Source organism: Macaca nemestrina, chromosome 1, assembly GCF_043159975.1.
Source record: "Macaca nemestrina isolate mMacNem1 chromosome 1, mMacNem.hap1, whole genome shotgun sequence".
Classification (NCBI taxonomy): Eukaryota; Metazoa; Chordata; class Mammalia; order Primates; family Cercopithecidae; genus Macaca; species Macaca nemestrina.
In genome coordinates, this window is record NC_092125.1 from 33,521,053 (window position 1) to 33,544,486 (window position 23,434).

At 44.5% G+C, this 23,434-nt stretch overlaps 1 protein-coding gene across 5 annotated transcripts in view; it reads right to left on the bottom strand.

The window, feature by feature from the left end:
* Nucleotides 1–22,598, bottom strand: part of LOC105484466 (tenascin R) — a 425,382-nt gene extending 402,784 nt beyond the window's left edge. For 2 of the 5 annotated variants that reach the window (XM_071076034.1, XM_011746104.3), the window contains exon 1: nucleotides 22,144–22,597. The gene's annotated coding sequence lies outside the window, so the exon portion shown is untranslated. Of the gene's footprint in view, nucleotides 1–10,136; nucleotides 10,243–22,143 lie in introns of all 5 variants that reach the window. The other 3 variants (XM_011746105.2, XM_011746108.2, XM_011746110.3) reach the window with 3 other exon arrangements.
* Between the last annotated feature and the right edge of the window lie 836 nt (nucleotides 22,599–23,434).

Sequence of the window (23,434 nt, forward strand, 5' to 3'; positions counted from 1 at the left end):
CCCAACCCTCTCATTTTTCAGATGGAGAAAGCAGAGCTACGGTGAGGGCATAGGACCCTTGTCTTATGCATGTTTGTCTTCATTGCTTAGCTGCATTCTGCTTTCTGCTTTCTGTTTTGTTCAGATGGGCACAAGACTGGCTTCTGTTCATCATTCAGGGCTCAGCTTAAATACTACCTCCTCAGGCAGGCGCTTCCTGACTGCCCTTGCTAAAGCAGCCCTGCCTCTACTTCCCACATACACTGTGAGTCTCTAACAAAGCACCCTATTTCATTGTTTCTATAGCTCTTTTGGATATTTAAAATAATCTTATTTGATTATTTGTTTACATGCTTATTATCTACTTCCTCGAGTTAGAATGTAAGCTCTTTGAGAGATGACCTTTTTCTGTATGCCCAGCCTGCCGCATAGTAAGTGCTCAACAAACATATGTGGGCATGCCGAGTTGTGCTCTGCTCTTAGTGGGGCAGTAAACGTGTACTGGCTGTGTTCACCCCACCCACGTTTTTAAACCAGACTGATCCGCCCCCATTCCACCCGGCTGCCTCCCAACTGAGTCTCTTGAAACCCATTAGCTGTAATCCTGCTCCTGACAATGCCGTGAGCTTCTCTTCATTCTGCACTGCCTTACTCAGCTCCTGAAACCTGCCTTCACCTTTTTCTCCTACTCACCATGGGCTCCCTCTCTCTTCTGCACAATCCTAAGTCTCTCTTTTGTGTTGAGGAACAAGCCTTGTCTTTTCTCCCTAGCTCCCCAACCCTGTTCAGACACTCAAATCAACTGGAGTGAAGAGTAACCCCTCCTAGAGGGTGACACCCGCTCTCGTCCTGCGCATCCACTCTCCCCCGATTCTCAGATCCATCAGTGCCCTCCCCCGCCCCACTGACCAGCCTGCCTCTGCGGTCGGATGTGCTTCCCCTCTCTTGCAATCACAGGACAGCAGTGAGCCTGGCATCAGAATTTATTTTTAAACCCAATCATGAGCTGCTGGGCTGCTACCCCAGCTGTGACTGACTTTCAGATGTAGGGACACTCCCTCAGTTTACCCATTCCAGGATGGCAAGACCACCCTCACTCCCTCCAGGGGTTCTCAGTTCCCCTGTCCAAGTCACCGGTGGGCTTTCCTCCCTCCACCACTCTGGCCTGGTCCCCTTGGGAGGCTGTTCCCATTGCCACCCTCCAGGGCCCTCCCTGGCCATGGACGGTTTCATTTCCTTGATGTTTCTTTCCTGGTCATTCCCCTCCTCCTCCTTCCCCTATCAGTTTGAATTGTGAATAATTCATGTGTTTCCATGATCCTGCCAGGGGTTTTCTGCCTCATGAATCAAATCCCTGAGACACAGTTTATTTCTTCACCATCTTCTAGTTCAAGTTGCTGACAGGGAAAGGGTTTATTCCTGTAGGTCATGAGTGGACGCCAATACTTATGCCTGCTTATGAGACAGTAGCCATTTTTCCCACCCTATTCTTCTACCATGCTCTATTTTTCCAGTCTTTTTAATTTTTTTGAGACAAGATCTCACTCTGTTGCCCAGACTAGAGTACAGTGGCACCATCTCAGCTCAGTGCAACCTCTGCCTCCTAGGTTCAAACGATCCTCCCATGTCAGCCCCCCAGGTAGCTGAGATTACCAGTGCACATGACCATGCCCAGCTAATCTTTGTGTTTTTTGTAAAGACAGGGTTTCACCACGTTGCTCACACTGTTCTTGAACTCCTGAACTCAAGCCACTTGCCTGCCTCAGCCTCCCAAAGTGCTGGGGAATTACAGGCTTGAGCTACTGTGCCTGGCCTATTTTTGTTTTATATCTATATATATACACACACACACACATACACACACACACACACATACACACACACACACACACACATATATATAGCCTGTGTATATATACACAACTATATATATATATATATAGCCTGTACTATATATCTGTATATACTAGTACAGGCTATATATATGTGTGTGTGTGTATGTGTGTGTGTGTGTGTGTGTGGTACCGGCTATAGATAGATAGATAGATAGATAGATAGATAGATAGATAGTTGTGTTTTTTCCCACCCCCAAAACAGAGTCTTGCTTTGCTCTGTCACCCAGGCTGGAGTGCAGTGGCTCGATCTCAGCTCACTGCAACTTCTGCCTCCCGGGTTCAAGCGATCCTCCTGCCTCTGCCTCCCAAGTAGCTGGGATTACAGGCGCATGCCACCACAATGGGTTAATTTTTGTATTTTTAACAGATATGGGGTTTCACCATATTGGCCAGGCTGGTCTCAAGCTCCTGACCTCACGACCTGCCCACCTTGGCCTCCCAAAGTGCTGGGATTACAGGCATGAGCCACTGCGCCCAGCCTCTGATATATTTTAATAGGTGTGCATTTGTATAATATTACATGATTGGATAGATAAAAAAACAGACGGATACATAGAAAGATGCACAATAGACAGAATTATTTTCCCACATAGCTTTCTTAATCACCTTTCTTATTTAAGGTTTTTGGGAGGAACATGACAGAGGCATCTAAACATATTTCTTATACACAGTGGATGCCCTAATGCCCAATTTGCAGCCCCCTTCTAAAAAGGGGTCCTTATAATGACTCTCATAAGAGCTCAGCCCTTACCTGGAGTCTACCTGGGTGTCATCTCCACTCAGTCTCCAAATATGTATCGAGGATTCACTATATGCCAGGGACTGGGCAGGACTCTGGAAAGACAAAGGTGAGCAAAAGAGACTCTATCCTTGCTCTTTTGGAGCTTACAGCCTCCTGGGAAACATGGATATTAGTTAAGTAGTCTTATATATATGGTTAGAATATATACATATATATTTCTAAACTGATACATTTATTTTGCTAGGCATAGTGGCTCATGTCTGTAATCCCAACACTTGGGGAGGCCGAGGCGAGTGGACCGCTTGAGGCCAGGAGTTTGAGGCCAGCCTGGCCAACATGATGAAACCCCGTCTCCACTAAAAATAATTTTTTAAAAATTAGCTGAGCATGTGGCTCACGCCTATAATCTCAGCTACTCAGGAGGCTGAGAATCACTTGAACACAGGAGGCTGAGGTTTCAGTGGGCCAAGATCACACCACTGCACTCCAGCCTGGGCAACAGAGTGAAATTTTGTCTCAATAATTAAATATATAAATTTATTTTTCTTGGCTCCTAATAGGAAATAACTGACAAATTTATATGTAAATTATATGTTTATATAGGATATAATATTTTTGTTTTAAATATTTTGAGCAAATTTGAGAAAATTGATACTGGATATATAAACTGTATATATTTCTATGCTTATAAATTCTAAACCCTCCAAAAGTGAGGAAATTATTACCATGAAGTCAGGAAAGCAGTTATTGCCAGTGGAGGTGAGGGTTTGTGATCAGGGTTCTCATTAGTAATGTGATCATCGTTCTCACATTACTATAAAGAAATACCTGAGACTGGGTAATTTATAAAGAAAACAGATTTAATTGGCTCACAGTTCTGCAGATTGCACAGGAAGCATGATGCTGGCATCTGCTTGCCTTCTGGGGAGGTCTCAGGAAACTTACAGTCATGGCGGATGGCAATGGGGGAGCCAGTACCTCACATGGCCACAGCAAGAGGAAGACAGCGAGAAGGCAGAGGTGCTACATACGTCTAAACAATCAGGTCTAGTGAGAACTCACTCACTATCATGATGACAGTACCAAGGGGGATGGTGCCAAACCATTCATGAGAAATCTGTTCCCCTCATCCAGTCACCTCCCACCAGGGCCCACCTACAACACTGGGGATCACAATTCAACATGAGATTTGGTGGGGACACAGATCCAAACCATATCAGGGGTGTTCTTCTTGATGTCTTAGTGATGTTCTATTCCTTGACCTGAAGGGTGGTTATGGAGAATTTGATTTATTGTTATTGATTAAATTTAATGTTTATGTTTTATGTTTATTTCTATGTATGTGTTACATTTCACAATTTAAAATTTTCAAATGATAAAAGAAACTTAGAAGGGTCTATGAGAACATGTAACTGTGGCACCTGGCTTGGTCTGGGGAGCCAGGGATGGCTTCCTGAAGGAAGTGGCATCTCAGCTGAGATCTTCAGATAAAAATGAGTTTGGCAGAGGCAGGAAGGTGTGGCGAAATGACCTGGAGGTGAGGGGAAGAAGGAAAAAGGGGAAGAATAGAGAACAGACACTAGGGAGTGTGGGGAACTCAGAAAACAGCCAAGCATGGCTTGAGCTCAGGGTGTGAGAGGGAGCAAAGCTAGAGAGAGAAACAGGGACTGGATAATGTAGAGCCTCGTTAAGAACTTTTGCCTATGTCCTAAGATCAATGGGAAGTGCTTGAAGGTTTTAAGCAGGGGAGTGACATGATCAGATATACATATTGCTGATACCATCAATGAAAGTGTAGAGAATAGATTGGGAAAAAGCAACATGCCCCTTTCCACCCTGTGAGGACACAATGAAGAGGTACCATCTATGCAGAAGGCAACCTCTCACCCAAACATGAATCTGCTGGTGCTTTAATCTTGAACTTCCCAATCTCTAGAACTAGAATATCCAACGTGTGCCTTCTAGCCATATAAGTGAACCTTCCCATAGCACTGTGGAATTATCACAAACTTGAGTTTCCTCAGTCTTAAGCAATATGACAGTCATCACTATGAAAACCACAGCATTGTCAAAAGTGGCAACATCAGGAGTCTCAACAGATACAACTTCCACCACCTTAAATTCTATACCTAAAATCACAAGTGTTCACAAAACACATCCCAGATGTTAACATCCACGATGACCATAGCTCTCAATAATTCAGTGACATCTGTTTCTTCATCAATAACAGTCATGGCAACTATTTATTCTAAAGAAAATAAAGGATCAAAATTTAGGGGAAAAAATAACAGGCAAGAGAGGATGTGGGGAAGATAGGAACTTGTTTTAATAGTAGAAGAGAAAGACGAAGGCAGTTTAATAGTAGAAGAGAAAGACGAAGGCGCTAGTGGGTTAGAAATGGAGAGGAATGTCCTGATGTAAGAGATATTAAGAAGGTAAAGTCAGTAGAACTTGGCGATGGATGTGTTACACGTCTCCGCCAATGAATGTTTCAGGAGCTCAGAGACCTTCGTCACTGCTGGATATTCAGCACCTAGGACAGTTCCTGAAGCCTGGGTGCCTCTTACTTGAGGACTCTACAATGTGTTTGTGTTTCTGTACTTCAGAATGTGTCATGGAAACGAAAGTGGAGTGATGGGAGGAAGCATTAGAGGTGCCAAGTTCATAAAAAATGCAATGAGAAAAAAAAAAGGGTTTAGAGTGTTTAGGAGCAACTCTGAGGTTTCCAGCACTTCTTTCATAGAATGGACAAATAAATGGAGCAGAAAATTGATTACTTAAATGATAGTAAATATGATAACAGAAGAATATATAAAGTCATTAGTGCTATTGGGTATGCTAAAGTACCAGTCCTCAAGAACATCTCAAAGATTACACAGATAAGTAATAAAAGGCCATACCAACACCCGCCATCTGTTACTCAGATGATACAGGCATCTACCCTATGTTATATTCAGCAGTGCTATAGAAGACCAGGAAATGATAAGCAACAGTATATTTGGTGGGATTTTTGGATATGTAGGAGGAAGTCCAGGTTGTTGCTGATTAATGTTTTAAGTTAAAAATTGTGATTGTATAGATTTTCTGCAGTTTAGGCCTAAACCTTAATATGAAAGTAAAGTTGCATCTCAAATATCCCTCCTCAATCTCCTAAGGTGCCCGTAGTCAAATAAGGGTCTGAGGGTGTTGTTCAGTGAGTTTTCACAAGGAATGAAACTACCTCCTTGTCTGTGGTCAGAGAAAGTACCTCTGCAAAGCAGAATATACTCTGTGACTAAGCAAACATCTTTTTCATTGGTTGTAGGTCAGCAAATGCCTAAGCAAGATCTGCATTTGAGGTTCAGACTTTTAAAGACCAAATCCAGGCCAATGATATAAAATATAAAAGAAAAATTGAAAGACAAAATGTGATCACAAATTATCACAAAGGCTGAGTATTTTTAAAATATTATTTTTTCAAAATAATTTATTTGATAGCATGTTATGAAATCCTTCAAAGCAATGACTGTTTTTCAGTGAAGTAAATATGATAGACAAATAGCCCTTGATTATAGGTAAATCAACAGTGGTGGAAGTGGGTAGGGCTGGGGAAATCAGCTTGAATGAGCCCCAATGTGGCATGTAAGGAGTGACAGCCAAGCAGAAACAAGGGCATGAAGAAGCCACAGATCAACACTGGACTGAAAGGAAGATCCTTTCTCCCTGCCTATTCCTTGATGGCTCCAGAGAAAGAAGCCAGGCTCTCAGAAGGGGACTGCCTAAGCAATGACAAGGGAACTCTCCTGACTGTATGACCTTGCTGTTTGACCCTGTTGTCTACTTAATAGTCCATATGGAGTAAAACAAAATTGTGAATCTTTTTAGGAGGTCCATATTGCCTAAAACTTTGGATCCATGAGATCTTTGTTTAAAACCCCAAATTTGTCCACATTTATCCACAGTAATTATCATGGACCCGTTTTCCCAAAAGTAAGGAGGAATAATTGTCCAATAATGCTGAGAGGCCAAGTACCAAGTTAACACAGACAAATGACCAGGAGATTTGATGAGATGAAGTTCACTGGAGTCCTTGACAAGAGCAGTCTCTTTGGAGTAGTGAGGATGGAAGCCTGCTTGGGAGAAGAGAGACTGGAAGTGAGAATTGGAAACAGTGATGTTTTCAGTAAGTTTTGCTAGAGATGGGAGCTGAGAAATAGGGTGGAAACTACAAGGACAGTAGAGTCAAGAGAGGGTTTCACTTTCTCAAGGTAGGAGATATCAGAACACATTTCTATGCTTACAGGAAAACAAAGTAGTAAGGGAGAAACTGAGGATTCAAGTGGTGATAATTGCAGGAACAGAGGTTTAGGAAGCATGAGAGGGTGTGGTCTAGGGCACTTGGGGAGGGTTGGCCTTGGCAAGAAGCAGGGCCATGGCACCCATGAATAAAAAGGGAAGGCCAAAAGGATGGGCACAGGGACAACAAGAGGTGTGGAGTAGTGGCAGGGAGATGAGGGACTGCCTGTCTATAAAATACAAGGTAAGGTCATCATCTGAGAGAAGATTAAAAAGGGAGGGCAGCCATCTCTTGAGAAAGGAGAAATAAAATTGTGGAGGCAGGAAAGGTAACTTACTAGGAAAATATAGTGAGATTGCCAGACTATTTCTAGTATTCATTTGGGAATTATGGTCATTATTGTTAAGTGACAACAGTCAGCACAACTATCTATTTTTCTCTGGCAATGTATAGTTGTCCAGACATAAGTGTGGATAGACCAGAAATTGGGTTTAACCAGGTTGGAGTTTTGCCAGATGAGTACAAGAAAATAAATCCAGAGAGGTTTCTGCAGGAGATCAGTGGTAACAGTGGATGGTGGACTCTAAGCCTGGTAAGGTGAGGCCAGGGTGAGGCTATGGATGGCTAAAAAGAGGCAAGGTCAGAGGCTGCAACTGTATAATTGCTGGAGTTGGAATACTGGAGCCAGAAGGAAAAAACAAGCTGTCAGGAGGCCTGAAGTCAAGACTTTGGAGACGGTACAGTTAATGACACTGTCAAGTCAAGGATATGGTCAGGGAGTAGGTGAGCCCTCTGATGCCAACACTAAAGTTTGAGGGTCCTGATCTCTGCTCTTCTGACCCTGTGCACCATCTGTCCTTACAGGTGATGAGAGAGGTGGTTTCCTAGCAGGCATGATTTAAGGAACTCTGTTGAAGCCTCATCACCCAAATTCTCACTACAGAGGCCTGTAACTGGTTTCTAACATTCTGCCATTAAAGCTTCCTTTGGTTCTTGCCTTCTGCCTTCCATAAGTGCTACCACTAACCTATTAATTCATTATCGATCATTTATACATAGGTGTGATTTAGCGGCTCAGGGCCTTTCAAGTAGGACAGCAGCTGGCTGCAATCAGGTTTTAATAGGCTATAGGGCATGGCCTTTGAGGAAGCAACTGAATATGGGATCCTACACAGGGGAAAGGAGGTAGGGAAATCAATATTTGTTGAGTACCTACTATGTGTTATGCTCTTTCCAAGAGCTTTGCATAAGTGATATTTGAGATTCCATTGTTTCCTCCTACTCAAGGAACAGAAGAGGTAAGAGAGAAATGCCTGTTATTTACCCAGGCTCCTGAGCTAATGAGTGATGAAGCCTGGGAGAAGTGTTTGGATCAGAGGGAGAAGCATTCAAGAGGAGAAACGCAAGGGCCTGAGACACATCTTGGTGAACCTCACAACCCTAGTGTTCCAGTTCCTTTCCTGAGGTCCTCATCTCCTATGTGTGGCTATTTTTTATTCTCCTTAGCAGGTCGTTCCTTGATGAGTTTTTCCTTCCTTACTTTTTTTTTTTTTAAACAATAATTTAAATTTTTATTAGGTGCTCAGCCGCAGTATAAATACTCCCATTTGAATTGCTGACACAAAAATCAATAGGGAAGCATTTTCCTGGAGTGGAGCCCCTGGCATGGGAGCCTCCCAACCACATCCTCTTTCCAGAAGAGAAGGGATTTAGTAAGCAGAATGGACAATTTTCTTAAATAAGCCACAGTTAGAGCAAACAGAATGAGCATTCAAGTTTCTGGTCTAAGGTCTCTCTTTCTCTCAGTCTGTCTCTGTCCTCCTTTCAAGACAGGGTCTTGCTCTGTCTCCAGGCCAGAGTGCAGTGGTGAGATCATAGCTCACTGCACCATCAAACTCCTGGCCTCAAGCAATCCCCTGCCTCAACCTCCCAAAGCACTGGGATTACAGGCATAAGCCACCATACCTAGTCTTTTCCTCCCTCCCTCCCTCCCTTTCTGTTATTTCATTCATTTATTTCTGTCTCTCTCATTCTCACTAAACAATCTTGCTTTTAATCTCTATATTACCAATCTGAGTGGTGTCATTTTTATGAAAGTATCTAGAATGAATGAATCAGTGTGGGTGGCTGGGAACTGGCCTTAGGTTGTTACAACGAGAACAGCATGGCATCCCCCAGCATTCTACCGAAGATGAGGAATCTGGCAGCTATGTGGGTCCCATCTATTCATCCCAAGTCCCTCCATCACTCTTGGACTTGGAGATCTTGCAGTAAAAGGTGTGACTAATATAAAAGAGCATCTCAATCATGAATAAAATTTAGTTAAGTTGCTCCTGTAATTCTCTGATGAAAGAGGCAACAAACTTGCATCTTACAACATAGCTTAAGATCTCATGCCTAAGGTACTCTGAGCAGTTGGTAATTCTCCCCATTAGTATCCTGAAGAGAAAAACAAATTCCAATCTCCTTTTTCAGTATCATCTCACCATTCTCACTACCACCTGCACCAAGGCCCAGTGCTTCTCTGTTCCAGCCACATCACGTTTCTTGGTTACCTTCCAATATGCTTTTTCTAGGACTCTGAGCCTTTGCATATGCTGTTCTTTCTACCTGGAGTGCCGCTTCTGGGTTGGCAAAGTCCTACGCACCCTTAATATGCAACCCACCTGTCATCTCCTTCGTGGAACTTAATAAGATACCCTGAGCAGGATGAGTCACCCTTCCCTTGACCCCACTCCTACTTGACACAGCTGGTTCCTAGACATTAGCACAATGCTAGGAAGTTATCTTTGTGACTCCCCCTTTACTCCAACCAGATTGGAAGACCCTCAAAGACAGGGAGCCATCTGTCACTGAACTTCACCTTTAGTGAAGCCACGGTTTTCAGCCTTTAATGAAATTACTGGCACAGAGTAGATCTTTAATAACAGCTTGTTGAAATAGAGAACACTGGATGAAAACCCATTTGTTCATTCACTCAACCAATATTTACTGAACGCCAACAGAATTCCAGGCTGGGAATGCAACTGTGAGTAAGACAGATAGTGTCTTTATTCTCACCAGGTTTATATTCTGTTGAGAGGGAATGGACAATAAGGAAGAAATAACATACATATATACTATGTTGGCTGGTGATAAATGTGATAAACAAAAGTAAAGTGGGAGAGTGGTGACAAGGAGAGTTATTTTAGATAAGAGTACTACAGTGGGCTTCCCTGTGGAGCTAACATTTGAGGCTACTGACCTGCTGCACACACAGGCTTTGCTTCTGCCGTTAGTGGAGGAATGAGGTGGAAGATGCTTCCTTTGCAGTGGCCATGTTCCGTGACTCAGGCTCCTAAGATGTCTGTCTGGGGGCAGAAAGCCAACGATATATGACTTAAAGGAAGCTTGGCCTCTATAGCACTCAGCACTAAGCTACTAAGGAAGCTACCTCAGAACACATTGTAGAAATAAGAGGACTTGAAAGGCCTGGTGCCAAAGTCTCTAAAGGACACCCCAGGCCCTGCCCAGTATCCACAGAGATACTGCAGAGCCCATGGAGCTGGTTCTGTCTTCTGGCCATCGGAACAGCGGGTCTTCTTGACCTTTGTGATTTCAATGACCAGCCCAATTACAGGACAACAAAGGGAACCATAAATGTTTCAACTGACAGGTGTGGGTTAGTGTGGTTGCGATCTCAATTCTGTCACTTATTGCCCTGTGCTATCTTGGGCAAGTCACTGAAACTCTATAGTAATTCTCCCATGTATAAATTGGAAGTAACTAATAACAGTCATTTTGCTTAGCTTCACCAATGGTTGTGCAGATCAAATATAGCATATGACTATGAAAAGTATAAAACACAAACAAAATGCAGGAAATTATTATTTCTACTGGGGGAATAAACATTTTCAGAGTACCAATTAAGTGCCCAGAGTCCTATATATGTTGCCTTATTCAATTTTCACAGAATTATGGACAGTAATTATTATTCCCATGTTAGAGACTAGAAAACGAAGGCTCAGAGAGGCTCAATGATTTCATTAAGGGGGGACAGCAGGCAGAGCCAAGATTCTGGTTCACGTTCACTGACTCCAGAACTCATGCTTACTCTGTGTCCTGCTGCCTGTGGGTAGTTGTTCCAAGCCTGGCATGGGTTCTCAGCCCTGAATCACCTTACCCAGAGCTGTGATGCACCCCCCTGCCAACTGTCTCCACTCAGCACCTGATGCAAGAACTAAACTCTTGCTTCTAACCCAGCCTGCACTGGGGTTCTCAGGCCTGCTGGGACCCCAGTGCATCTCCTCTGGTATGAGTCTGCCTCTTGGCATGGTTTGCTGCTGTGTCTGGCATGCTGTGAGTGGCTATAAAGTGCTGAACATCCCACCTGCTTCTTCTGCTGATACCCTGCTGTCATCTCCATCTCTGACTCCAGAGCAGGGATGTGCCTGGGCTGCCCCTGCATTGCCCCATACCCTCACCAGCACCCCCTGCCTCCCCTTGAATCTTCTGGAGGCTCTGACTACCATTAGTGCTCAATTTATGGCCTCACAGCTGAACAAGAAACCTCCACAGGAAAAAATTGGGCTTGGCTGTATCTGCCGTCCATATTCCTGCCCAGCTGGACCAATCATTTCAGAATCCATTTTAGGAATTTCATTTTTCGTGATGGCAGATCAGAGTTAAAAGAAGTGGCCCACAAGTGGATGAGTAGTTACAACTTTGGCCCAGATAATCTCCAAAGTGAATAAGCCACAAAGTGAATGAGGCTTTTGTGGATAGATGAGAATTGACACTACCTTGTGAGATTGGATGAAGGAAAACCCATTTAAGAAAACTCACTTACTTTGGACCTGTATTCTTTTCTTATCTTGTGAGAGTTAGATAGGGCCTTGTTAAAAAAACAGAATGACTCCCCAAGGAAGAGGTGTAGGACTGGCAGAACCAAGCCCCATAGAGAAATAGTGACTGCTCTGGTCTTACTTTCCACCTGACCTTTGTGGTTCAGACCAAGCTTGTAAGGACTGTAATTGTCCAGCTCCTTGTGTCACTCTCTGGCAATGGGGAACCTGGAAGGTTTCTGTGTGATGCTCAGAGACAGCATAGTCATTAAGTGCACAGAATCCCTGGGTTCAAATTCTGGCTCTGCCGTTTGTCACATGTCTTCAGGCAGGTTTTGTAAACTTTGTGTCTTGGTTCCCCCACCTGTAAAATGGGGGTAACAATAGCACCTCATTCCAAAAGAGATTGTTGAGATCAGTTAGTTTCTATACATGAAATACTTAGATCATTGCCTGAAAATAGTTTTTGTCATGTAGATGTTAGCGATTATTTTGCTACTGAAAATAGAGGTGGAGCTATTTGGGGACCCAGCTGGTGATTTCTGAACCCAGGAAAGCCTAAACATCCCCAAATCAGAGCTCAGGTAACCATTTGCCACAGTTCCTCCTTCATCACTGGCAGGTCCTGGTCAGGCCAGTTGCTGAGCCTGGCTCTGGAGTGAGATGCAAAACATTAGAAGTAAAAATGCTATTTTTCCTCCCTTGTAGGCTTTTGCCACTGGAAAATAATCTCTTTAGCAATATTTGACCTTAAGAACTTAAAATGAAAAGGTCAAAACATTTCAAGTATTGGGAGCTGGGTCCCCTCCCAGATTTCCCACTGTCACAGAGTAAGTGAATGTCAGGTGTGGTTGCCAGAGGCCCACAGGAAATAGTGAAAACAGTGGAACAGGGTGAGTGCAGAGAGAGAGACAGGTCTCTGCACTTCTCACCATCTCCTGGGCCTTCAGTCACAAAGAAGGATGCTGCTTGGGAGGGTTCTGTTGGGTCAGAGTGAAGACATGGCAGGAGAAGTCACCCCAGGCCCTCTCGGGACTTTCGTCCCTTTCCCTCCCAGTCTCCAAGAATGGCTGCCTGTGTTTCTCATTCTCACTAAATTAAGCTGATAAAACACAAATGAAAAAAAGGGGTAGGGGTAGAGGGGAGGGCATGGCACACTCTTGCCTTGCATTTTCATAACTCAGGCACAGTGCCTCAGACCATTTTTAATGAGAGATTGAGTGATAGTGGTCTCCTCCCCACACCCCACTTGGAACAGATCAGGGTGCAGATCAACAGCATGCTTTCCTCCCCTCAAGAACATCTCACCTGGCCCCGCTCCTGGATGAAGGGTGGCCCACAACGAAATTCGAGCCCTTGGCATGATTTGCTCACCTCTCGAGGGTCCAGTACAGAAGGGCATCCCTAGTTAGCCAAGACACACTTCCCAGGGAAACCACGCCCCGGTGGGCTACACTGCTGCTTCTTGCCTTGTGAGGGAGTCAGTAATGAGGACATAGCCAGGCCCCACCAAGGGCAACTTCATGGAGATAAGAGCTATCTTATTTGGTCAGCCAACCTTCCCTTGAGCTCAGAGGCCTTGCAGCCAGGGAGAGCAGGGGATAGCATGAGAAGGGAAGAGGGCTCAAGGCCACTGCCTATCTCAAGAATGCAATGTCTCATTCCTGCAGCCAACCTCAGGCCAAATAGGGCCTCCTCCACTCCATGGGGAGAAGATATGTCAACATATGTTGACATATATGAGGGCAATCTTGTGCCCCTGATCTCCAGCCTTGAAATATACACTTCCTGTCTGGAATTCCCACAAAGTGAGTACTCTATTAATTGAAGAATCTCTATGTGCTAAGGGCTGTTATACGTCTTTTTCTAGAAAATGACATCTCATTTAAGAGACACAGCAATTCTGAGAGGTAGGAGCTATTTACCCCATTTCATGGGTGAGGAAACTGGGCTCAGAGAAGTCAATGGATTTCCCCATAGCTAGTAAGTGGCAGAGTCAAGATTCAAACTCTTGTTGGTCAGAGTTTCATTGAGTGTTTCTGCCTGGTGAGCATGGGCAGCAGGGGATGCAAGGTCAGTGGAGACACTTAGACGGTGGAACTGGTCAGGTGGGCTTTGCAGTCACATCCCATCTGGAGGTCTGAGGAGCAGAAACCTGGCAGCTTCCAAGGTAGATGAAAAGCCTACCTGCCTCAAATTGTTTTATTTAAAGCCAGGCTCCTGACTGTTTGAAGCAGCTTGGTTTTGGCAGTGCTTTTCCCTTTTTCTCTTTCTTCTTCCTGTTTTTAAACAGCCCTTGCAGGAAAGGGGAGCGCATCGTTGCTGGGCGCCTCACTTGCAGATGCTCAAAAGACCTCTGTCCCTCCTATCCCATGGCTGGCTCCAGAGCAAGGCAGCTGGGCTGCGTGTGAGCGAGTGGGCACACGTGCTCACAGACAGCTCTCGTTTGCAGAAAGGCAGGAAGCCCTGCATTGATCTGCACCTGAAGTATAGATACAGATGAAGTCTTTTGCTTTTATAGTGAGTTTCACCGGCATTAAACTTCATTTATATCTCTATAAATATATACGGCTTTGAATGGGAGGCTTTATGGCTTGCTTTATAAGTTCCATCTCTCTGTGGCACGGACTGGGTCACCGTGAGGAGACAGTCCCTTTATAGGCAGCTCTGGCCTCTGCCCTTTTCAACATAGCCACTTGCGGGGCTCTCATCTGGTGTTCAGGGCCCTGTCCATTTGCCCAGCTGGCCATCTCTCCTCCCAGCACCTGGACAGACATGAGCTCTCCAGCCCTGGCACTGCCCTCTCCTCTGTCTGCCTGTGCCCTGTCACCCCTGGCTCACAGCTGACCAGTGTGAGGAGGGAGAGAGGGCACTGTGACTGTCAGCTGATCTCTCTCCACACCTGTCCCTGGGCCCAGGCACCACAGCTGACCTTGGTATTGATAAATTCACAGGGAACATCAGGAGGTACTTACACAGGACAAGCTGGCAAAATCTGGTTTATTATGGTATATGTTTGACAGAAATCCATTTAGATAGACAGACTATCCACACAAATGCCAGTGCTCATGACTACAGGCCTTACAATACTTCATGAAGCAGGCAGCAGCTTCTCTCCCGATGTACTTGTGGAGATAAATTCAAAGTAATCTATATAAACTCAAACCTTTGAAATTGCACACCATCAAAAAATTCAAACAATTACTCTAGCCCAGCCAGGAGGTGGCTGTTAGATGTTCTTCTTATGGAAAACATAATTATAAAGGAAGGAAAAATGTTTCATAAATAAAATTCATAATGGCAGAAGAACCTGGAGGGAGGGGAAGGTAGAAAAAAGGAAACTCAAATGTTCATGATGTCTGGCTGACTGCAGAATAGAGCTCAGAAACCCTCCTTAAGGCTCAAATTAATTTCAGTCTAGTACAATTTCAATGTAATTAATTGGGAAGAGGGACCTTTCAGGTATTTAAAAATATCAGATTGGCTCTTGGTGCTAAAAGAGTAGGAGAAAAAATAGCCAACATATGCTTCTAAAATCAAGGTGATGTAAAACAAGGGCCAACCCAACCCATTAGCACTTGAGGAGCATATAAAATCCAGGTCAGCCCAGATAATTGCTACCTTGTTGAAATACCAAGTACCCCGAGCCACACCCAGTCCCCAGGCCATATTAAATAGCAGGTGGCACAATCTGGGCTAGAGGACATGTTCCATGCCAGACACTGTACCAGGGACTTTGTACTCATGCCCTATTTAATTCTCATAAAAGCAACTTAAAGAAGACGTGATTATCTCTATAGGCTTTTGGGGATGAGGGAAGGAGGGGACTCGTAGGAATTCGAAGTTCAGTTTCCTGTTAATAACTCCCAGGTCTTGCTTCTTGATGCCTTTGCCCCATGGGCTCTGTGTACATGTGGCCCAGAGCAGGGGAGGGATGACTAAGATACAACCAGCAGAGAGAGTGGAAGAACTTAGGCTCTGTCCAGGTGCAGTGGCTTCTGCTTATAATCCCAGCACTTTGGGAGGGAGGCCAAGGTGGGAGGATCACTTAAAGCCAGGAATTCAAGACCAGCCTGGGCAATATATAAAGATCCCCATCTCTACAAAAAAAAAAAAATCAAAAATTAGCTGGGCATGTAGGCGCATGCCTGTAGTCCCAGCTCCTCAGGGGGCTGAGGTGGGAGAATGGCTTGAGTCCAGGAGGTGGAGGCTACAGTGAGCCATGATCACACCACTGCACTCCAGCCTGGGTGACAGAGTGAGATCCTGTCTCAAAAACAAAACAAAACAAAAACAAAAATAACAACAACAACAACAAAGTAGGCTCTGTTCCAAACAGATTTGATCAAAAACCAGCCCTGCCACCTACTAGCTGTGTGGCCTTGGGCATGGACGTTAGCCTCTCTGAACCCCTCAAGAGCTTGGTTTTATAAAATGTGAGGGCTTTATAAAAACTTTCTGATTTTCTATTGGTTCTGTTCAACCCAGAAGAAAGTCATTTAGCATCACTATGCCTCAGTTTTCTCACCTGTAAAATGGGGACAATAGTATATATCATAAAGTTTTACTCACTAAATGATGTAAAGTATTTAAAATGTTCATTAATAGTAAAGACAGAAAACATTTATTAAGGGCATTCTCTGTGCCAAACACTTGGCCAAAATTTATAGTAAGCACCCAGTAAGTGTTGGCTAGCCTTATCATTAAGCCATAGAAAGACTCAAGCTGCCAGGGCCCAGGAATGTGAATTTTTAGGTGGACTAGGGTCAAAGACCAAATTCCAGCCCAGAGATATTGCTAATGTTAGCCATCTTGGGTTGATAATGTCCTAGGACCAATGTTCCAGGCTTCCCCCTTTGTCTTTCCTCATACCATGTGGTTTGAGGAGGACACATCCAGATTTAAGTAATCACAACTTCCTCCTGGGTCCTGGTAATAAACCTTTATTGAGTCATTTATAGCCAGAGCATGAGACGTTATTATAGAAGCCAAGTTGGGGTGCCCTTGACAGTACCCTGCTGTAGGATAGGGGTCCCTAGGAGACCAGGCTGGAACCCTTCAATAAACTGTAATGGGTCTGTTGGATCATTTGTCCCTGACCCCAGAACTCCTTCCCCCATTTTGAAGTCTCACCTTGTAATACATAACCCAGAGACATGCTCCCCAAGGGCGAGGGCTGCACTTCTTCCTGCCTGCTAGTACCTCTCTGGGATAAGATTGGGGCACTTGAGCGGGGAGAATAGATGAGAGTTTAGCCTCCATGCTCACTTAAACTTTGGCTGTTGTACTGATTAGCAATGAGAATCTGAATACAGAAGATAAATCCAATTCATTCATGTGCACCAGCCCAATGTATCCTCCTCCATTTGCCTCCAAGAAGCCACCTTCTTGAACTTCATAGCGAAAGGGAACAATTTTAACTCATGGGAGTGTCATAACAAGAAAGTTTCCTTTTCTTACTTGATTGGAGAGTAAAGCAGAGGCAATTGGCAAGAATTAAAGGAGGGGAATAGGAAACAATGCAAGCATCCATTGATGGATGGATGAATAAACAAAATGTGGTACATACATACAGTGGAATATTATTTAGTTATAAAAAGGAAGGAAGTTCTGACATGCTATAACATGGATGAACCTTGAGGACATTATGCTAAATAAAATGAACTGGCTACAAAAGGACAAATAGTGTATGATTTCACTTACATGTAGTACCTAGGATAGTCAGGTTCATAGAGATAGGAAGTAGAAGTTGCCAAGGGCTGGGGTGGGGGAGGAAATGGAGAATTAGCATTTAATGTGTACAGAGTTTCCATTTGGAAAAATGAGAAAGTTCTGAAAATGGATGATGGTGATGATGGTTGCATACAATGTAAATGTACTTAGTGTCACTGAACTATATTTTTAAAAAGGAGGGAAAGAGAAAACAAAAACAAGGTTGCTTGAATTCCCTTTGCCAACTGGCATATTATTAGCTTGATGTGTTCAAAATTTACCAGTACAGTTGTAATTCAAAGTCGTGTTTCCAAGGCAAAGATACAGTGGTTCTTACATGTGATTGGAAATAGTTTTTGAACAACCTCATTCCAATTCCACCTTCCCCACTGGACTGTCTCTTAAGAAGATGAAACTCTAGTAGGTAGGAAATCTCATCTTTATTAGCATAGCCCATAATCAAAATGAGGCAAAAGTGTATCTCTGCACTTCTGCCAAATCATCTACTGGAATTGGCTTGTGGATATCATTCAACTTTGTATTTCCATATTAGGGAGTCCTCACTTTGGCTGTCTTCTAACTTTCCATGACATGGTGGTTTAGCAACCAACACTTTACTCTGTGGGATCCCAGCTGGCAGAGATGATTCAGGAGCCTTCCCCTAAAAGAGCTGGCTGGATGCATTGAGTGCATTCTCAAAGGCAGGTGACCCCAGAAAGGGGCAAAACCCTGGAAGAAGGTGCTATAGTAAGGTCTCCAAATGGAGGGAGGCAGAGGACATGAGCACCCTCTGAACATGTAAACAGGTCTGTGACCTACCTGGACACATTTTAAGCTCTACTAAAGATTCTAATCCAGAAACTCTGATTTCCTTGTGGAAGACCCTATGTACAAATGGTGCACAAAATTCCCCATCTTTATCCAGTGGCCCTTAAATGAGGGACAGAGTAGAATAGAATTGGACAGGCAACGTGTCCAAACTGGTTATATATGTTTGTACATGTGTGCTGATACCACACATGCACACACACACAAACACACATTCACCAAAGTTACTAAACCTTCTGATAACTCCATTAGTTCTTAATGGTAAAATGCAGAAGAGTAATACCTTATCCAGCCCACAACCCAGGGATGGGAGCAGGGTGAATGGAGACATCCCTGGATAGAGCTATGTTGGTACATGAGTTTCTGTAAGTGGCTTCTGGTTCTAAATTTACTCTTAAATAAACAGAAACAGCACCCTCCTCCACCATGACCTTTGTGGATAGGGATGAATTTCATGGCAAAAGCTCTATCACAATGAACTCTCCTCTTTCTTTCTTTACTAAGCTCACATAGATACTCTTTCCTCAGCTCACTCTCCCGGAGCCCAGATGGGAAGATTCATGACCAGCCACCAACTTGGAATATTGAATTCTAAGTTTTTAATAAAAATTTCAAAATCATCTCTATGAACTCCATCAAATAACTCAGGTCAGCTCTGAGGCAGTTGCCTGCAGGAGCTTCTACAGTTTCTATTCACATTTGATTGTTGGTTTCTATAAACGGTTGAAATGACCACTTGGCTTTCTAACACCATGACCTTAAGGCTGGGGTGCAGAATGTACCCCTCCCACATCTTTGCTACTTACCCAGTAACAATAGCCTCAGAACTCTGAGGTGTTCTCTGGAAAGTCTAGGGTTTACATACCACATCTATTAAGTAATACATTCAGCAATACATTTCCACTGCAAAATGTAGCAGCGTAAGGTATGTTGATAGAAGTCAGAAAGTGATGGGGTTGGGAGAGGGAAAAATTGGAAAGAAGCACAGAGAACTTTTGTGCATCTTTTTTGGGGTACTCAAGTGTACACAATTGTCAAAACTTAATCTGAATACTTAAGATCAGCGCATTTTATTATATACAAATTACACATCATTTTTTCAACAACAAAAAAAGTAATAGCGGCCCTTTCCAGGTAAAAGATGGCAACCTATAGCCATGGAGAATAGGGCAGAGCAGCTGACCTCCTCCTTCCATCTTTCCCCACCACTCCTCATCTCCCCAGTCCTGGGGGGCAGCCCAGCAGTCTCCCCTGCACAGTGAAGTGGGGTTGGGCATGAGAACTTACTTTGTCTCCAGATTGCTGGCCAGATGTGACAGCCAGGAATGCTGCAGAAGTGGCATTATATGTAAAGTGAGTTTGCATCCACTTTCCCACTCCTCTTCTAGTGGTTCTATACATGGTCAGAGCCCAGTTCTCTCCTGCTCCTTAGTCATCCTTGCCACATTCAGAGCCACAGAGGACTCAGTGAAGGTGGTCCCAGAAAAGGTTCATAGAGAGAACAGTCACCCAACACCCAAAGCCAAGACATCTATGGCAACATGCCCCAGATAGGGTGGCTTCAGCTGGGACCTCTGGGGCATGGTGATGTGGCAATCAGGTGCATGACATCAGTTCAGCCTAGATGCCACCAGCCCAGGGTTGTCTCTTTGCAGTAAGCCCAGAGAGCTCTTTACCTGACTCTTGGCCATCTTATTAGCTGAGAAGTAAAGGCCAGCAGCACCTTGAGACTTCTGACTGATTCTCATTCTTCACCAGAGAGAGGCCATTGCTCCACACTGAGTTCCCTAAAAGGCTCTGGCTGCAAGTCTATCCATTGGGGAGCAATTCATTCCTTCTCTCCTGCACATGAGCATTACTGCATTTCCTAGGTGAGGGAATATTAGCAGGTTAGAAGTTCTATTTCCGCTTTTGCTATCCTCTGGCCTCCCACTTTAAGCATCTGTCTCTCCATTCATAAAATGGTTCCAATAATGTCACTGAGCACTTTTTTTTTTTCAGAGAATTTAAGGGCATTAATAAGATAACGACCACTAAGTATGGTGACTTCAGTAATAAACAGTGGTTTTGGACAGGGTCCACTGCAAGGGCATAATTTTAAAAAAATCCTTATGGATGTGCCATGCAGAAATCCATCCACTCACTTGTTCAAACCAGAAGATTTCAAGGACTGGAGGGTTTGGAGTGTTAAAATATTGAATGAGTCAGTGTTGGTTTCTGATGCTCTGCATTTATCTATTTCAGTCTTTCTTCCCTACCCTTACAACCTCTGACTTCACTCTCTTCCTGGATGCATTATACTTCCTGCCATTCTAGGGAGATGCTAAGATTTCTGGATCCAATGCCAAGCATAGTAAAAAAAGAAAAGTGGTGCCATTTCACTCAGAACTATGTCTCTCACCCGGAAGGCTCCCAGCCAGAGGTGGAGAGCATTTTCTTCATCTTGGAGAAGGGGCTCATGGTGCTGAATTAAAAATAAGACAAAGAATCACCATTCTAGGGTTCATTTGGGGTTGGAAAGAGTGAAACCACCCCACCCTGCGTATGTATCTCCCCTGTCTCAACACACTTGAAGAAAGTGACCAGAACCATAAATAGTTAGGGGTCAAATCAAGGGAAAACTTGCTCCTACAACAAGCCACATCTCTTTCAAGTTCCCTGTAGGATGCTGGCTCCACGGAGACTTGAATGTTTGAAGGAAATCCTCAACACCACTTGTTGAATGACTCAACCAGGTAGGCGTGGCCAGGACTGAATGGGGCAGGGGCAGGCATATACTGTCTCCAAGACAATACCAAAGCAGATGCAGGAAATTGACTGAACATACTTCAGAGAGGCAGAAAGCAGGAGAGAGTAATACCTTGCAAAAAAGTAGTAGCAGTGAAGAATGAAGTAATAATGAGCTACTGTTTGCAGAGCCTCTCAGTGCTGAAGGAGAACAGAGTACCTCTTGAAGCCCTCCTGAGTCTGGGACAAGTCTAAGTTTGTTTCTGCTTGCCCTAGACATATAGAGACAAACCTTTCTTCTTAGCTGTTTTTCACTACCAGATGCCCCAGAAAACAGGGCAGAACAGATTTTGTCCTCTTTCCAACCACCCATAGCCAAGGATGACAGAAAAGTGGAGGGTACCTCCTGCCTCCTTGCAAATGTAATATAACCCACATCAGCCAATCTCTGCAAAGCTCAAGACACTAGCACTTTCCTACAACCATAAAGTCAGAAGGGACCTCAGCCCCCCAAAGCCGCCCCAGCCTGAGCTTCACCTGTTGCACCTGCCCACTTGCCATGGGTTCACACCAGGAGAGAAAGTAAAAGGTCAGGTTGGTCTCTCTCCACAGCAAGAGCCCAGAGAATCCTAGGAAACTGACATTTTACAAACCACCTCTTTAAAGCTCTTTCAGAGGTGCATAACTTTTAGCTCTACCTCCACTCCCAACCCCCCAGGCTTCCTTTGCAACTCTTTCCCACCATGGATGGCTTGTCGGGAGAGAGTTAAAGAAGGTGCACGACTAATTCCCCAAACCCTCTCGCTTATCTACAGACAAAAAGAACAGCCCTACATGGAGACACGCAGAAACCACCGACAATTTAGCTCAGACCTCACCTGTCTTATGCAACAGTACACACACACATACACACACACACAAACACACACCCGCAAGGCCAGAGCCCACATCCCCCTTTAATTCGGTAAACATAGTTTTGCGCCTTTCTTTTCCCTACGCAGTACCCGACTCTACTGGCAGCAGAGAAATAGATGTAACCTTAGTGCCAAATGCCTTGCAGGAACACACAGACACCCAGGAACCAAAATGCATCTCATAGCTCTCCTTGGTGCTGAAATCACGTTAGCGAGAAAATCAAAGGAGCGAGTGCTCCGGACTTACCCAGGCTGGGGGTGGGCGGCCGGGGAGCGAGAGGAGCTTCCTGGGAAGAAAATTCTTGTCTGCTCAGGTTGAAGCCAGCTGATGCGCTCACCTAGAGAGCCCACCTCTTTCCCTTCTCTTCCGTTCCTCCTTTTCTAGGAGGAAGAGACAAGGCTTCACGAAAGAAATGAAACCCAAGCTGTCAGGGCTACGGGTGGAAGGAGAATGAGGAGGTAACCAAAATAAGATCAAAAAGTCAGGTGGATTCACTCCACTAGTGGTAATTCCTTGGGTCAGAGAGGACCCCCTTCTCTCACTCTCCCTGGGTCTGCCCCTGTCTCCTCTGCGTGTTGAGCCAACAGCCTTAGCACAGTCGGTTCCTGCCTCTGACGTGAAAGAGAGGAGGAAGCCTGGGACTGCTTTGCTGTCTCTCTCTCTCTCTCTCTCTCTCTCTCTCTCTCTCTCACGCGCTCTCTCTTTTCCCCTCTTGCTGAAATTTCAGCAGCATGATTTTTTTTAAGCCTCCGTTTTTTCCATCCCCCTACAAGCAGCCCCCTAGTGGACAGAAAAGAAAAGCATCCTAAATCCTCTTAAACACTCCAGATTCAGGCTCAGGAATACTCCCCGCACCCAACTCTTGAGGCTGCCTCTGCATAGCCAGGGTCCTGAAGAAGACAGAGGATTCCCTCTGACCAACCCAGAGAGGAAGAGAAAGGGGAAGGATGGAAGCTTTTGCAGATCCTTTGCCCATGATTGTAGGAGAAATCCAGGGTGGAATGGGATGGGCGAGTGGTTGGGATAGAATGTTTTGGAATAAGGTCAGTTGTGGGGTTCTCAAGTGGTTTGAGGTCCTCGCTCAGCAGAAGAAACCCTCCAAAAAGTCAGGGTCTGCAGCCAAGTGAAGTATGTATATACGTAGCACGACCTAGGCATGGGAATGCCTAAAGAGGCAGAGAATACAGGCAGCTGGCCCTTCATCCAATTCTACAATATAGCTTTTTTTAAAGCTAGCAAGAAAACTATCCGAAAAGATATGGCCTGAGATCATCTCAGAGGTAGAGACAGAAGTGACCTTGATGCACATTTATGGAGAACCTTGGCAGAGAAGGAACATCAAGGGGTCACTGCTCACAGGCTCATAAGGGATATCTAACATTCGCTTTTAAATGTACAGGCACACAGCCTCCCGGAAAGAGTCCTAATACTTACATCTAAAAACCTGAGTCCTAGTTTCAGTCTTCCACTTGCTTACTGGACATTTTGCTTCTCTATGGCTCAATTTTACTGTTTGTAAAATGTGGATAATGCTGCC